At 38.1% G+C, this 14,878-nt stretch overlaps 1 protein-coding gene across 26 annotated transcripts in view; it reads left to right on the forward strand.

Moving 5' to 3' along the window:
- The window catches only part of LOC106058326 (rho guanine nucleotide exchange factor 11-like), a 116,220-nt gene that overhangs the window by 41,753 nt on the left and 59,589 nt on the right, over positions 1–14,878 (forward strand). The window contains exon 1 of one of the 26 annotated variants that reach the window (XM_056010033.1): positions 10,164–11,039. The exons of 24 other annotated variants lie outside the window; for them this stretch is intronic. The gene's annotated coding sequence lies outside the window, so the exon portion shown is untranslated. Of the gene's footprint in view, positions 1–10,163; positions 11,040–11,843; positions 12,284–14,878 lie in introns of those variants that run through there. One more of the 26 variants, XM_056010034.1, reaches the window with a different exon arrangement.

Here is a 14,878-nt window from a genome sequence, read left to right on the forward strand (position 1 = left end):
AAACAGTTTGTTACTGAAATCTGGTAACAGTAATTTGACTTGATCTCCTTGAGCAAAATATCTTGATTTCATGTGTTCATGTAATATTCTTTGACTTTCAATGTTCTTGGCTGTAATGGCTTCTTGAGTTGACTCACATTCTTTCAAATGAGGAATACTTGTATGAGTGTTAGAGTCAAGTTGCATAGTTTTTCTTTTGTCTGGTATAGCCAAAGTTGATTGAGTAAAAATTTCTTTGTTATCTGCTTCTGATTCTGGTTCATGAGACTTGTCTTGATTGTAGCAGAAATGTTCAATGCATACCATAGTCTTGGTAGGTAATGATGCAGATGCAGTGTTGTTCAAGTCTTGATGTATGAGGTCATTTTCAATGGTTAGGGATAGGAAAGTATTGGGCAGGGATGGGCTTATATTGTCAGGTAGGGATGGACATGTAGTACTAGTAGCAGGTAGGGATGGACATGTAGTAACAGGTAGGGGTGGACATGTAGTAGGCAGTGATGTCCCTGTAGATTTGCTTGAGTCATGATGCCTAGATTCAATGTTGTTAATTCTGACTTTGTAGTCTGGTTCATTCTTTGTTTTAGTTATGTTGACTTTCTTTTGAGTTTGTTTCTCATCATGATCCCATTGACAATGTAAACATTTATTAATGTATTTCTTGACATCTTTGTTCAAGCTAGGCCAATAATATTCTTTGGCAATTCTCTTCTTGGTACTTGTTACACTCATATGTATGGTGTCGTAAAATTCATGCTTTGCTTTAATTATTTGTTTTCTGAACTTCTTTGGTACATATATTTGTTCAATGACATTGTACTTGTGGAAAGTAATCTTCTTGAGAAATCCATCTTCGAGATATGCTGTACGCTTTCTTAATTGAGCTTTCTGGTATATTCTTGTTAATGTTGCATCATTCTTTTGTTCAGCTTTGAATTCGGTATTTTTCAATTCTAATAATTCTCGTTTTAGTTCTTCTTGCCGTCTTCTGTCGTTTTCTCTGTCGAACTCAGCTAATTTATTATCAAACCATCTTTCTCGTTCATGTGAAGGAATGTTGAGTTTTTCTGCTAAAGCTATGGCTTCACCTATTATGTCTGTTGTTGAAGTCATGTTACAATGTACTTTTGCTTGATATTCTTTTTCTTCCTGTCGATGAACCCATTCTTCTGGTTTAGGTACTTGTTTTTCTTTAGCTATGTCAAATAATTCTAACCATCTTTGTGTTCTTGTCTTTGGAGACATGTTGAAAAATATACCAACTTGGAATGTAGAAATATAGTAACGTTTTGAATACAACAAATCAATGTTAGTTATGCCGTAACTAGCTATGAAGTAGAACTTTGTTTTACAGTAGAAGTACTACTGGAGTCGTTGTAGGAAGTGTAGATGTCTAGTATGGATCTATTGAGCCGAGTACTTTTTTTCTGGTTTAACAGTTGGTTAAATCTGGTCTTCTTTTTACTTTGTGCTGCACAAATGATTATTTACTGGTCTTCTTTATAATGCCAGTTATTTGCTTTACTGGTCTTTTATATAATGCCAGTTATTTGATTTACTGGTCTTTTATATTGCCAGTTATTTGCTTTACTGGTCTTTTTTATTGCCAGTTATTTGCTTTACTGGTCTTTTTTTATAATGCCAGTTATTTGATTTACTGGTCTTTTAATAATGCCAGTTATTATGTATATTGGTCTTATTCCTTTTGCCAATTACATATAATAATAGATTTCGTGAGTTAGACGTAACTCTAACGAAAATCTTTATAAATGAATTATCGATAACCAACTGACCTGTTAAACACAGAAATTCTGTCCTCCGTTAAATAAGAATGAAGTTCCTTTGAAGAGTTTAGAAATTGGTCCTAGATCTTGAATAAATTTCGTTAAAAGTTGTCCGTGAACTTTTATTAGTCGGAGAGTGCCAAATGTAACAACACTTGTGCCAGATGTAACAACATTTTGCTGGTATGCTGTCACGATGTGTTGTGATGCCGGGGATTTTATTTGAATTCAATAGTTAACAAAAAATGAAGATCTAGAATCACAATTGACAATTCTTTGATAAAACAAAACTCTGGAACTTTATTAAATACAACGTAAGTACAGTTTATGTACAAATTACAAATCAATGAGCATGGAACATATTACAAAGGCTTTTCAAACAGAGCTCTTAGAAACGTGACTAGCTACAAGGACTTAATATTATCGACTGACTTTTCTTTCTTACTACCGCCAATTCTCTGGCGCTAACTCTTTTCAAAAATGTCTTTGTTTAAATTCAAATCAACCAATAGATTTCAAACATACTAATTAAGTCCCTTGGGTAAATCCTGACTTGAATGACAAGTGTCTAAATTTGAGGATTAAATCCCGAGACTCATGTCGAGGGCTTATATTACTTTCAAAAGTGAAATGTACAAACAATTCTATAATGTAATCTGTGACACCTCGCTACTGTCGGAAAGAGCTCATCTTGAATGTATTATGTTACCTCGCTACTGTAGGAAAGAGCTCATCTTGAATGTATTATGTTACCTCTCTACTGTAGGTTGATCTGAAAGAGCTCATCTTGAATGTATTATGTTACCGTTGTGCTGTAGGTTGATCTGAAAGAGCTCATCTTGAATGTATTATGTTACCGCTGTGCTGTAGGTTGATCTGAAAGAGCTCATCTTGAATGTATTATGTTACCGCTGTGCTGTAGGTTGATCTGAAAGAGCTCATCTTGAATGTATTATGTTACCTCTCTACTGTAGGTTGATCTGAAAGAGCTCATCGTGAATGTATTATGTTACCGCTGTGCTGTAGGTTGATCTGAAAGAGCTTATCTTGAATGTATTATGTTACCACTATACTGTAGGTTGATCTGAAAGAGCTAATCTTAAATGTATTATGTTACAGCTGTACTGTAAATGTAGTTGTGTCTAAACAAAACGAGACCATTTAGTTTACTCAGTAGTTCCAAACAGTCCTGTTAGAAAACGTCCTTGCCCTTTCCATAAACTTCCCCTTTGAACTCTCCTACCACCTCATAGGCTTAGGATTGGATTGCCAAGTGTGGAAACAACATTTCGTGGCTCATTGAATCGGTTTCGTTTTACTTTTTTTGTTGTCATGGCCTTGATTATTAAACCATTTATCCTGAGAGCAAGGTAGCTGGAACTTGGAGTCCATGCTGTGACGTCATATCAACACGCGTAGTGACTTCATCATCATCATCTTTTCTAAGAGAACATAGGAGAGAACAGAATGCTATTCTATGAGTAGATGTCAGAGTCAGAGTTCCTCTCTTAAATACGAGTTTATGAGAAGCCAATTCGCCCTTGTCTATATATAATCAAGTTGTCTTCTTAAGATTTTAAAAAAGCCATTACTTAATCACATTTTGACTGTCTCGGTCAAGTTTCTCGAGAAGCCATTACTTAATCACATTGTCTCAGTCAAGTTTCTCGAGACGCCATTATATATACGTGTCTCCTTCAAGTTTGAGAACCATTACTTAATCACGTCAAGATTCCCGAGACGTCTTCACTTAATCACACTTTCTAATCGATTTACATGCAACGCATTGTAACATCTTACGCCGTTATTAGGTTATCAGTTGTTGTTTTCTATTCACTACGCTCGGGTACTCTACTTACTTCCACTACAAGAGTCTACAGCAATTTTTACTAAGCTTTTATCAACTCACTCTGCCTGTCTGGTAAAACATTTTATACACGTTATTTCTCACCCCCCCCCACCCCCATCTCGGATTAAGCTGAAATTTTGCACAACTATTTCTTTTACCTGATTGGCAACGAGAATCAATAAAAAAAAAATTAAACAATTAGTTTATTAACTATTGGTAAAAATGATTTTGTTTGGTATCTTGAACAACTGAAAGAAATCGCACTTGACAGATTTGGTGGTATAAGTCCCCTTTAGGAATCTTGAAACATAAATAAACATTTTTTTACGCTTTTAAAAAACGACCATGCAAACATTCACCAAGATACACCCTTCTTCACTCCACCTTTCACAACTGGTCCAGATAAAAATAATTGGTAAAAATATTTCTATCGCACAGATTTATATATCTATGTCAATGATACATATGACGGATCCAAACTAATTGATACAATTACACTTGATATAATCTTTATTTTTTTTGAAGTATTTTTGTTAATGTTTTTCTTGTTTAACTATCTATTCGAGACTTCTGTTTGTTAAGGCCTTATGATATAGTGTCAACAGTTGGTTACGTTGATTGTGTATCCATGTCTTTGGTTACTTTATGATTGTTCGCCTCTTCACTACACACCCTTTCACCAAGAACAATGCACATAACACATACGAGCTCAGAGCTGATGACCTTTTATCCGAAAGTCATCGGGTGAACTCCACATCTTGATAAAATCTGATAACCTGTGTCTCCCCTCCCCTTCCTTTCTATTAATCCTCCTTTCTCATCATAACATGGGGATTCCTTTTTTTTTTTTTTTTTTTTTTTTTTTAATTTATACGTTCTTTACTTGAAATCCTCCCCAACCACATATATATCACCTGTATTGAGCTTGTACGTTGTTAAAAAAAAAAAAGGGAAAGTTCCCATTTTAGACCTTGCGATCTATGGGGCAGATGATGTAAAGTTCATCTGTTTCTGTGGCCCACGGTTAATGAGGGTGTCTTGTGGCCAGCACAACGACCAACCTCCTTTATTCCCCTCCCCCCAACCAATATCAGGTACCCACCCATTAGAGCTGGGTGGACTTAGAGGCGCCCAAAGATCCCGAAATTATAAATGCTAGTCTTCACCAGGAGGATGCGCGGTGGCTGAGCGGTCAAGCGCTTGGCTTCCGAAACAGTTGTCGCTGGTTCGAATCCTCCCCCCTCCTCCTCCCCACCCTAGCTACGCCACTGATTAGAAAACATAACTCTTAAATCATTAGGGCTGAAATGTTTGTAAAAAAAAATATGTTTGTTAAATGTTTGACATGTTTCGGAAGTTCCATCAGGCATGAACATAATGACATCCTAGCCCTAACCTCACGACGGGGGATGGCAGCAGGTAGGGTTCGAACCCGGGACCAACGATACCCTCGAGACCAGCGCGCATATCACACGACCAGGTAGCCATCTTCGCATGACTATGATACGACCATAAACCACAATTTTCCAGGCTCTATTAAGGATTGGATAATTATGATTGTAACATAGTATTCCGATTGTATGAGTTATTTGGCTTGACTCGGATGACGTAAAGATACATGAAACACAGAACTGATCTTAATATAAGATTCGACTTACACGAATGAGAACGATGGTTTAGAAATAGTTTACACACTTAAACCCGACAGTCGGTTCAGTCGTGACCTCTATGTATCGAAGGTGTCGGTTCAGTCCCCCCCCCCCCCCCCATGAGTTAAAGTTAAACTTGACAAAATGTTTCTTTTACACATTTTCTCTCTTCCATCGCTTAGTTGATTCGGCGGCGGCGACTCATTTACTGAGAGGGGTGGAATATGTTTAGGCCCGCACATTGACCTTTTGGAATGGTCACGTCGTCCTGACTTTTGAGTTCTTAAAAAAATCGTTCGACTAATTAAAAGTAATTGTTTGTGTAATCCTGGTAAGGGGCCGCTACTGGGTAGAACATTTCCCACTAATTAACCTCAGCGTCTTGTCTGCACTTCGATTTTTTCGCATTTTAATGAAATTAATTGGTCTGGGTATATTTTGGGGGGGGGGGGGGGGGGGAGGGTATCGTGATACTTATTTTTTCCCTCAACGATTATGAACGAAACTGTTTTGAAAATGTACAGTAGTTTTTTTTTTGTCCCAACCAAAATACTGACCATCATATCACCAACCTAAGACAGGAATAAAGGTACTGACTCTCTGTTATCCGCAGTCGGTCACATCAATTAATAAGTCTATCCAATGTTCAATTTTGAATTGAAATTCTAAGCCAACTTTTAGTGAGGTTTTGTTAAAGCACAGAGCAAATGTTACGGACTTGAGTTGTCAAAAAGAAATGCACTTTGAAGATGTTATCCGTTTGTGATCAAACCACTTTTTGTTTTGATTTCCTGCCCTGGCAATGCTGTAATATATCAATCTGCATTGTTTTTCCATTGAAGTTTAACTATGTGCAGTTCAATCGCGGAATTCACTGAAGATAAATGAAGCACAAAACTAAAAATCTGGACATCAATATTGTGACTCAGAATAAAGTTTATATAGCGAGCACTTTACGTTGCACGCGTCTAAAATTTATTACGGGAGATTCAGTATCAAGAGATTTTACAGTCTCGCCCAAGTACCCAGAGGGCTTGTCAATTGCCTGACGTAGAATTCAAATAGTTCCTAGTTTGAAAGTAAAGGGATAGACTTTTAATATCACAGCGGCGCTCAACGACTAGGGCTGTCGAAATGGGGTAAGGTTTGCCCGCTGCGCCCTTTGACCTTGGCTAGCTCCAACTCGAAAGTGAAATAGACTTGTCGACATACTCTTTGTTTTTGTTGAAGTGTCCTTGGAGTTGACCTTTTATTTGCATCTGACGTTTCATCCGCTCAGATTTTTCACCCATGCAGTGCTTGCATTTTCTCTTTAGCAATCGACTTTGTCAGTCTCCACTTTCCTACATCTACCCAAGCTCCTATCGTGTATTCCAAAGATTACGTCTAACTCAAGGTGAAAAGCGCTGATTCAGTCTGGAGCAAAACAGTAGTCCATGACATCCAAGCTTTTTTGTCAGTGTTCAGTTTTTACTATTTATTAGTTCACAATTTTGGTAGAGTGAAAACAAAAAGCAAAATTGTAATATTTTAACAATCTAACTCGTACCTTCTTGGAAACTTCTGGGTGGGTGGATACGGTATCTCGAAAACGGCTCTAACGATTTTCCTAGAAATGTGACAGTTGCTGTATATCATTGGGAAAAGAATTACTATCTCGTTGGCCACTCCTGGAAAACTTTACTTACGCCGTTATAATTTTTCAAAGTATAAAAGGAATTGTATTTAATTTGGCTATGTTAAAAATTTTCCTTTTTTTTTAAAAAAAAAAAATCTAACATCCATTAGTTAAATTAGTTTAAAAAAATAATGTTCTAAAAATTGTATAAAGCGAGGTATTGTCTTTTTTTTAAAAGTATTTTCTACAAATGTTTTTCGTTTTTTTTTGGACAACATTTTATTTGACCTTTCGAGGTGAAAGTTCGCACATACATTCTTGTTATGTGACAACACATTCGGTAAGATCACTTCATTATTTTGGAGGTTATTTATATATCTCGATCTATGGGTTTAACTTTTTGTAATATGGCCGGTTAGCCATGTTGTTAGAGCGTCGTGCTATTAACGTGAATGTCGTGGGTTCGATCTCCTTAGTGGTCAATTTTTGTTTTCATGGACGAATAAATTATGAGTTTTTAATTTTGCTTCATTATGTGAAAATACAGTAAGGAATTCATGTAAAAATATTCTTTTTTTTTAATTACTGGTTAGTACTTCTTACGTTTGCCGTTGTAAAAGTGAAGCTGCCCATTGTGTACTTTAGAATCAAGAGGTGTGTGCCATGGCCTTTGACCCGACACTAAGTGAACACTGACATCTTACTTTATCGCTGGGTTGGAAACTGCAAGTGTGTGTGTCTCATGTGCATGTGTGTGCGTGTGGACCTGAAAGTCAGCAACCAATATCGAATAAGGACAAACTATCTTTATCAAAGCAGTAACTTGAACCTTTTTTTTTTCCCCCGAAGGTTTTCATGGCGCTTTTGACTTTGTTTTCCTATGGCCACGTTAATTTACTAATATTTGTGTTTCTACGAGTGCCGCTGATTGGCCTTCATATTGCATGTGCCAGCTGACGAGCACTGAACACATTCAGGATGTGTGTGTGTGAGCTGTTATCACTTGCACATTTACCTTCACAGCGAGGCCAGCATGTGCGGAATGGGAGAATCAGTCTCACGCGCACTTCTGGCGCGCTAGTTCCATTTCAATCGCGCCCCCCCACCCCTTTGAAATAAATAAAATGAACGTCTTGCTAGCAAGATGAAGAAATGAAAATAAAAGTAGATGAAAATTAATGAGACTATTAATTACTCCAACATTATGTATTACACACTCGGACAAGGGGGCGTTTTAGATTGGCATGCTAACAAAACCTTTTGTATTATTCACTCGCTTCGTGCGGATGTTGAAACGATTCGCACAACCAGTCATCATTCCATTTCCCCCTGCATGTATATCTTCAGTTATTTTTTTAAATCCGACTTTTATTTTGAAATGTTCAGTTATTGGTAGATTTAAATTAAAATACCTATACTAATTAAAAAAGGAAAGGTACTAGTTTTTATAATTTTTAAAAATTGTAATTCTGTGTACTAACATCTAACTGTATTTTTTTTAAAATTATTATTCGTCCCTTATCAACCTGGTGCTGATGCCGAAAGCGCTGTTGTCCCCAATCAAGATGGGCGGGGGCTAGGGGTAACCAATGAGCTTGAGGGTCAAGTGGGCCATGTGGAGTAGCCAGGCCTTTACAGTCCTGTCCTAACGGATCAATGAACATAATCATTAGGCACCCTAAGAGAGGAGATATAGGAAATTAGGGGAGGTGGGTGCGTCTATGTGACTTGACATGGACTATTTATCTGCTCTGTGCGTTTTTAGGTTTTATCATAAACTTATCACAAAAGGAGAACTGCTTTTATTCTATCTAAACACCTTACATCTCATTGATTGTAATATTGTCTTCATATGTTTAAGTATAAAGGTGCTCCATCAAAACAAAACTAAATAAATCCCAGTCGTTCCAGTGATAAAGTTACTTGTCCAGTGGGTTTTGTGTAGTTTTATTGCAACTCTTTGTAGTTAGTAGTATTAGCTTTATTTTGTAGAGTTCAGATGTATACCATACACATTCACTGCGTAGTTCTCTATATCTGTATTTTGTATCCCTCATGGGTACAATAACAGTATTAGAAATGTCGCCGTATCGTTTGAACAAGCAGGATCTGACACGAGTATCGTGTTCTCTGAAACACTTTGCCGTTACAACACCCGACCTCTTGGACTCAGCTACAAGCGAAGTGAATTGGAGACTTTTTGTCAGTCTTATGATTAGCTCGTTGTTCACGGGGGTGGTCTTCTGCTTGGCAAGTCAGATTGTGGACACTAATTCCTGGGGTTTGAATAATAGGTCCAACTACCCGCGGAAGGAAAAAGACGTACGTGTGGGTGTTGTGTGGATAAACTCCTGGGTGGCAGGCTGGTCGTCAGGTTTCGGTCGTGGACACCGTTCAGGGGGGGGGGGCTCAAATACCGTCACACTTAGTCGCACTGCAGGTTGTTGTTGCGTTGACAGGCTGTTGATCTGTTTGCGCTACGGATAAGTCCCTTGGCTTCAATGCTGCCGCTTGCGATAAGCTTCTTGTAGATTTAGATGACTATCTTTTGTTCATTCGTTTCAGCTGGGACAAAGTAGTGATCTGGAAATATTATTATAAGCAAAACGGTCAAGAGGACTATGCTGTTAAAGAAAGTAAAATTAATTAAATATTGATTAATGACTAAGTCTGAAATGATAATTATAATCCACATAGACTTATTTCTTCATGATTTAGCTCTAGCTTCCGTGTTTCTAGACTCTGTACTCTTGCTCTGTGTTTAGTCAGTGCCGTGAGACATTTGTCCTTGGGTTGAATTCCGGCTTGCATGAGACGTATGGCTAGGTGGTCTTTATTCAAAGTTTTCTCATGCTGTTTGTCGCGATATGTTAATGACAAATACTTGAGACCAATGTTTTCGTTGTTGGTCGTATTGTTGTTTTGCACCCATTTTGTACATACATTCTATTGATGAAGCTATGTCGTTAGACGTAATGCCTCCAGAAAACAAGTCACGGTCTCTTGACAAAGTTGTTTTTTGTCCCCCCCAGCTCTATTATGTCGGCCCTCATTCAGCACACTGCATTCAGATACGTGCATACAGTTGTTGGACTGTGATTACCAGGAGACATGTCTCTAAATCTACTTAGCATAACTAAAGACATGGGAATAGCTGACATGTTTGGGGGGTTAGTTCTAACGTTCTAGTGTATCTCCACTTCTATGTATTGAAAAAAGCTAAATCTTGGCTAGTATGTAGGTGATGACTGCATTTGTCCCATAGATTTGATAGTTTCTCATGAACACATGCTTTAGTTTCATTTTGATCCTTTTCTATTATCATCCAACGTTATGGCTAAGTCTTTCCCTGCAATTCTTCCTCCATTTGTCCAATTTGGCTCGGCTGATGTTATAGAAGACCGAACATGACTTTCATTTGATCACTGGTATTTAAAGTTGTTTCTTCACTTGGCTCTGTATTGACTTGAATTGATGTATTGGTGTGCTTATTATCAGACGCGGTGATTTATCACCTTTGGTAGCCATCAGTAGCTAAAAATAGCGATGATTGAACAGATCTTCATGCTGCATAAGTAATAGTAATTTACTGTAAGTGCGTTTACCAATCTATACAATAATTTACAGTTGAATAACTCAAGCTCGTGTGTCGCAGACATTCCATCCGTTGATGTGAAAAGTACGAGTTGTGTATGGAAACTTAAAAAAAAAACAACCTTAATAGTATATGTTGACTACACAAGTAGATCTAGTGGGCGTTACTCTGGTGAAAAAAATAGGGGGTGGTGGTGGAGAGGTGGTTAAGGCTTAGCATAAACACCTGACACTTCCAATCCAGCCTGCGTAGGTCGCGGGGCTGGATCAAGGAACTAGCGGTGGTGGTAAAGATGGGGAGAGAAGGGGGTGCAATAGTTCTGTTAGGCTGTGACAAGTGAGCCTTCATACCAGGGCTACCTGGCCACTCCGTGACATTTGATGGATACAGCTGGTAGGGTCCGCAGAACTTGTGTTTTTCTTGGCTTATTTTGGAGTACTTGTATACATCAGTGCCATTATTTCTTGTGAGGATTTAGTGGTGATATATTCTGAACACAGAGATGGGATTATAAAGAGAAGTCTGAACTTCATTGAATTGATAGGTATAGTAATGCCCTTGTTATCGTAATCGTATCGAAGCTATCATACTATCAGGTTTTTCTGCAAGTATTTCTCTAGCACTGTCATTGACACCTCATTTATCTGTTTTTGTCTACTTCACAACACTGAGATCTAGTGCTAAAACTCTGACAAATAAGATCAAAAGTTTAATCTCTAACCCCGGAATGTTCTTTCCCTGCAATTCTTTCGAATAAAAACAGCAAATCTAAAACAAGAAACCAACAAGAATGTCAAACAAACGCTGCAACAAACACTTCTGACGTCCCTTTATTATATTGACTTACAATGTCTTATTCAAAATGAATAGCAAGTAACATGGTACAAATGTTAGTTCCACCTCATTAGATCAGCCTGGTCCAGATCCCTGTAAGAGTCTTGCATTGATTTCTTCAATCAGAACCATTGGGACACACGAATCGTTTTACACGCGAAGTTTATAGAATAAGAAAGTCTAGAAAACATTACAAAAAAAAAGTTACTCTTGTTGAAGCATTCTCCTTTTACCATTAGAATTGAGTCAAATATATTATTGGTTGGGAATTACTTGAGAAGCTTTTTGTGATTAGGGATCGATCATCTTGTATACATTATACAGCGCAGGGCGGCTTTGGACCGCTGACATGATGTACATATCATTCAGACTGTGAACTTGAGATATGTCAAAGAAAAAAAAATGTTCACAAATCTGGTAAAACCAGATAAAAGTCAGTATATATAGATCTCTTGAAGTGTATATAGGCCAGTGCTTTGTACGTGCAGCATTCACCGAGTGGTTGTGCTGCTGGGTGGAGAAATGGCTCGGTCGTGTTGGTAAACATTGGGAGCCACCCCCCACCCGAGCAGCTCGCCCTCTAATCAGTCTACCCACTCGAGTGAGTGTACGTAGGTGACTAGCCTGGAGATCTATCATTACCACAGCTGTGACTTCCTTCACAAGTAGGAAAACGCCTAGGCCGTTGCTCTGCTAATTATAGCCCAGATTTTGACTTTTAAAGTGCTTTTTTTTTCCTCTTTGAAAGTTAAACTATTTCTGTGTATGAGTGTGTGTACAGGCAAACAAAATGACGCAAAAGGTTATGAACATAGCCGTGAAGAAGACACACACAGAAAGTCGGTAGTATAGAACTACTAGGTGAAGTGAATTAACCAGACTGTGTGCATTCCGTAAGGATTGAAGGTTGAGCTGTTTACCGTGTGACTTTCTGGCATTGATTTCACATCTCAGGTCCGTTTCACCTTTCTACAGACTTTTTTGTTTGTTTCCAATCATCATTTTTTCTTCTTTGTGCAGCGCTCAAGAAAACATTCCCCCCCCCCCCATTATTACATTAAATTCTACTAACAATTTTAAAATGAATACTAAAATTACCTTAAACTATGTTCGTTTGTTTGTTTTCATTCTACCACACGCCCCCATCCCACCCACAGGACACACACTATTTTTTTTTATATCTTTGTTCAATATCTCTGACGTCATTATTACCTTTAAACTTACAGATAGGGATTATCATAGACATAGAAGATTGAGTTATTTAAAAGCTTTAAACGCATTGGCTAAGCCCTGAACTAGTTTCCACTTTTAAAAAAAAAAAATTCCCGTTCCCACTACTACATTGATCTTGATTCTTTAGATTGAAAGACTGGGTGCACTCAATGGTCTGCATTGCATGAGAAATGTTGAGGTGGTCGGTTCCCCTCTAAGTTTGAGTTTCCTCAATGACCCACGACTTTGCTAATTGTCCTTAGTGAGACTTAAAAGTCCACGCCAAAGAGCGATACGAAGCGAGGTATGGCGATAACGAGGTTTTTGAAAGTGTTACTTCGTGTGTTCGCTACGGAGTTCAGTGACCGATACCCATTGGGGACTTGACCCAGTAAAATGACCAGCTGTCCAAAAAAAAATGCCCTTACATTTTCCGAGTGCTAAGAGCTTGGTAAGCTAAATCTGATGAAGTTTTCATCTCTCCTTGAAACCCCTGACTCTATAACCGTGCTACTTGTATCGAAGTGATTAGTGACGTTAATATAATGGTGTCCAAGTAGTTTCGCTTTTTTAACTTTAACATGAATTGCTCGTGATTAAAAAACAAATATACTCTAGTTGATACACACACATTCTGTGTACCATTCTATATATCAACATGCTCAGTAAATGTTACAGATCACTAGCGCTCAAGTTGTGTTTTTACAGTGCAATGTACAATGCAAATGTACAAAACTGATAACAATGAAAAAAAGAAAGGTTCCATAGAACCTATTCGCTACGGCTTATGCGCTGTGGGCCCTTTTTTTTTTTTTTTTTTTCGAGTGGTCGGATAGCAAGGAAGTACAGGCCAGACATGATCCGAGGGCCTTAGGTTAAGCATGACTGATCTAGTCTACAGAGGCAGTGTATAAGTGTGTCTGCGTGCACCTACTGTATCCCCCCTCTCCACGTCGTATTAATGCATGCACGCATTCCATGTACAAAGTACATAATCCTTACAATCAAAGCTCATCATTCTTTTCGCTGTTCTCTTCTCCCGTAGTCTTGTTCCCAACGCTGTCAGTAAGAAAACACGGCCCCTATAGTGTTACAGCCTTTGGGCTTTTTGTGATCGCAGTGGAGACTTTTATCTTAGCAGAATGTCTCCGTCATGGTCGTGAGGCGGCCGCTGCCTTGCACCGAGGCGCATGTCCTTTGTGACAAGCTATCAGCTGACACGCCCAGATCTTGTTCTTGGGCCCGCTCTTTGTAGTGAGTGTTTAGTTGCATAAGTAGAATAGTGCATAAGTATTTATTACTTTTTTAAAAATGTGTTTAAACGTAATGTAGATACCACAGAACATGCATTAAACAGAATGAACAGGCACATGATTAAGATGGATGCAGTTATGTTAATGTGTTCAATCCAATCTAGAATGGACACCCTCCTAACTCAGTTGACGAAGAGATGTAAATTTGAGTCACTGTGCGTAACGGTTGACGAGAGTATTACATGGCCAGCACACTGTTCTATATTCTCTCAGAGGAGTAAACTCGGAGTTAAAAGTTTATACTTGTTTCAACTAAAAAAGAAATGAAGTCTTGTGCTGGTATTGGATCATAAGCATCTTCAGTCATTGTGACACACGCCCTATGTGCTTAATGTTATTTTTTTGGAAGTGTCTAGACTTCTAGATGGTGAAACCTGTAAACGACGAAATCGCACCACGTGATCTCGATCTGAATTTAAAGATACATTCATGTCTCGTTTCATGTCTTTTGATGTGAAATAAATTGTCTTTTAATCGGTGGCCTGTAGACCCTAGATCGTCTAGATGTGCTGCGACATTCAACAAGAGACATTTCATTTAAGAATACATACATAAAGTGGAACTAACAGAAAACACGACTTATGAAAGAATTGTCAACTTTCCGGCCTGTTGTTTGAGGAAGTTGAAGTACTTGGAGTCTAGCCTTGTGCTTGTCATTTCCAATCGCAAGTTATTCAATGTATTGTATTACGCACACATTTGGATCACTTTTTAGGAGTATAGAGAGTGCCAAAGTGTGACTTACAAGAGGCGACTACGTTTTGTGGTTTTGTGTGTGTCGACTGATAATTATGTGTATGGTGCTATGTAGTTGCATTAAAAGGCTGCTATTACAAGATCCTTTTTAATGTCAAAATAGAAGTCACAATGAATAGTAGTCCTTTTATTACAGAGTTGTATACAATTTTAGTAGCTAAGAACACATACAAGAAAGATCACATAACACATCGCATATAGAACAGGACTAACTCATAATAGAACACACAACACACAGAGGATCGACAACACATAGACGATAGAACAC

Source organism: Biomphalaria glabrata, chromosome 14, assembly GCF_947242115.1.
Source record: "Biomphalaria glabrata chromosome 14, xgBioGlab47.1, whole genome shotgun sequence".
Lineage (NCBI taxonomy): Eukaryota > Metazoa > Mollusca > Gastropoda > Planorbidae > Biomphalaria > Biomphalaria glabrata.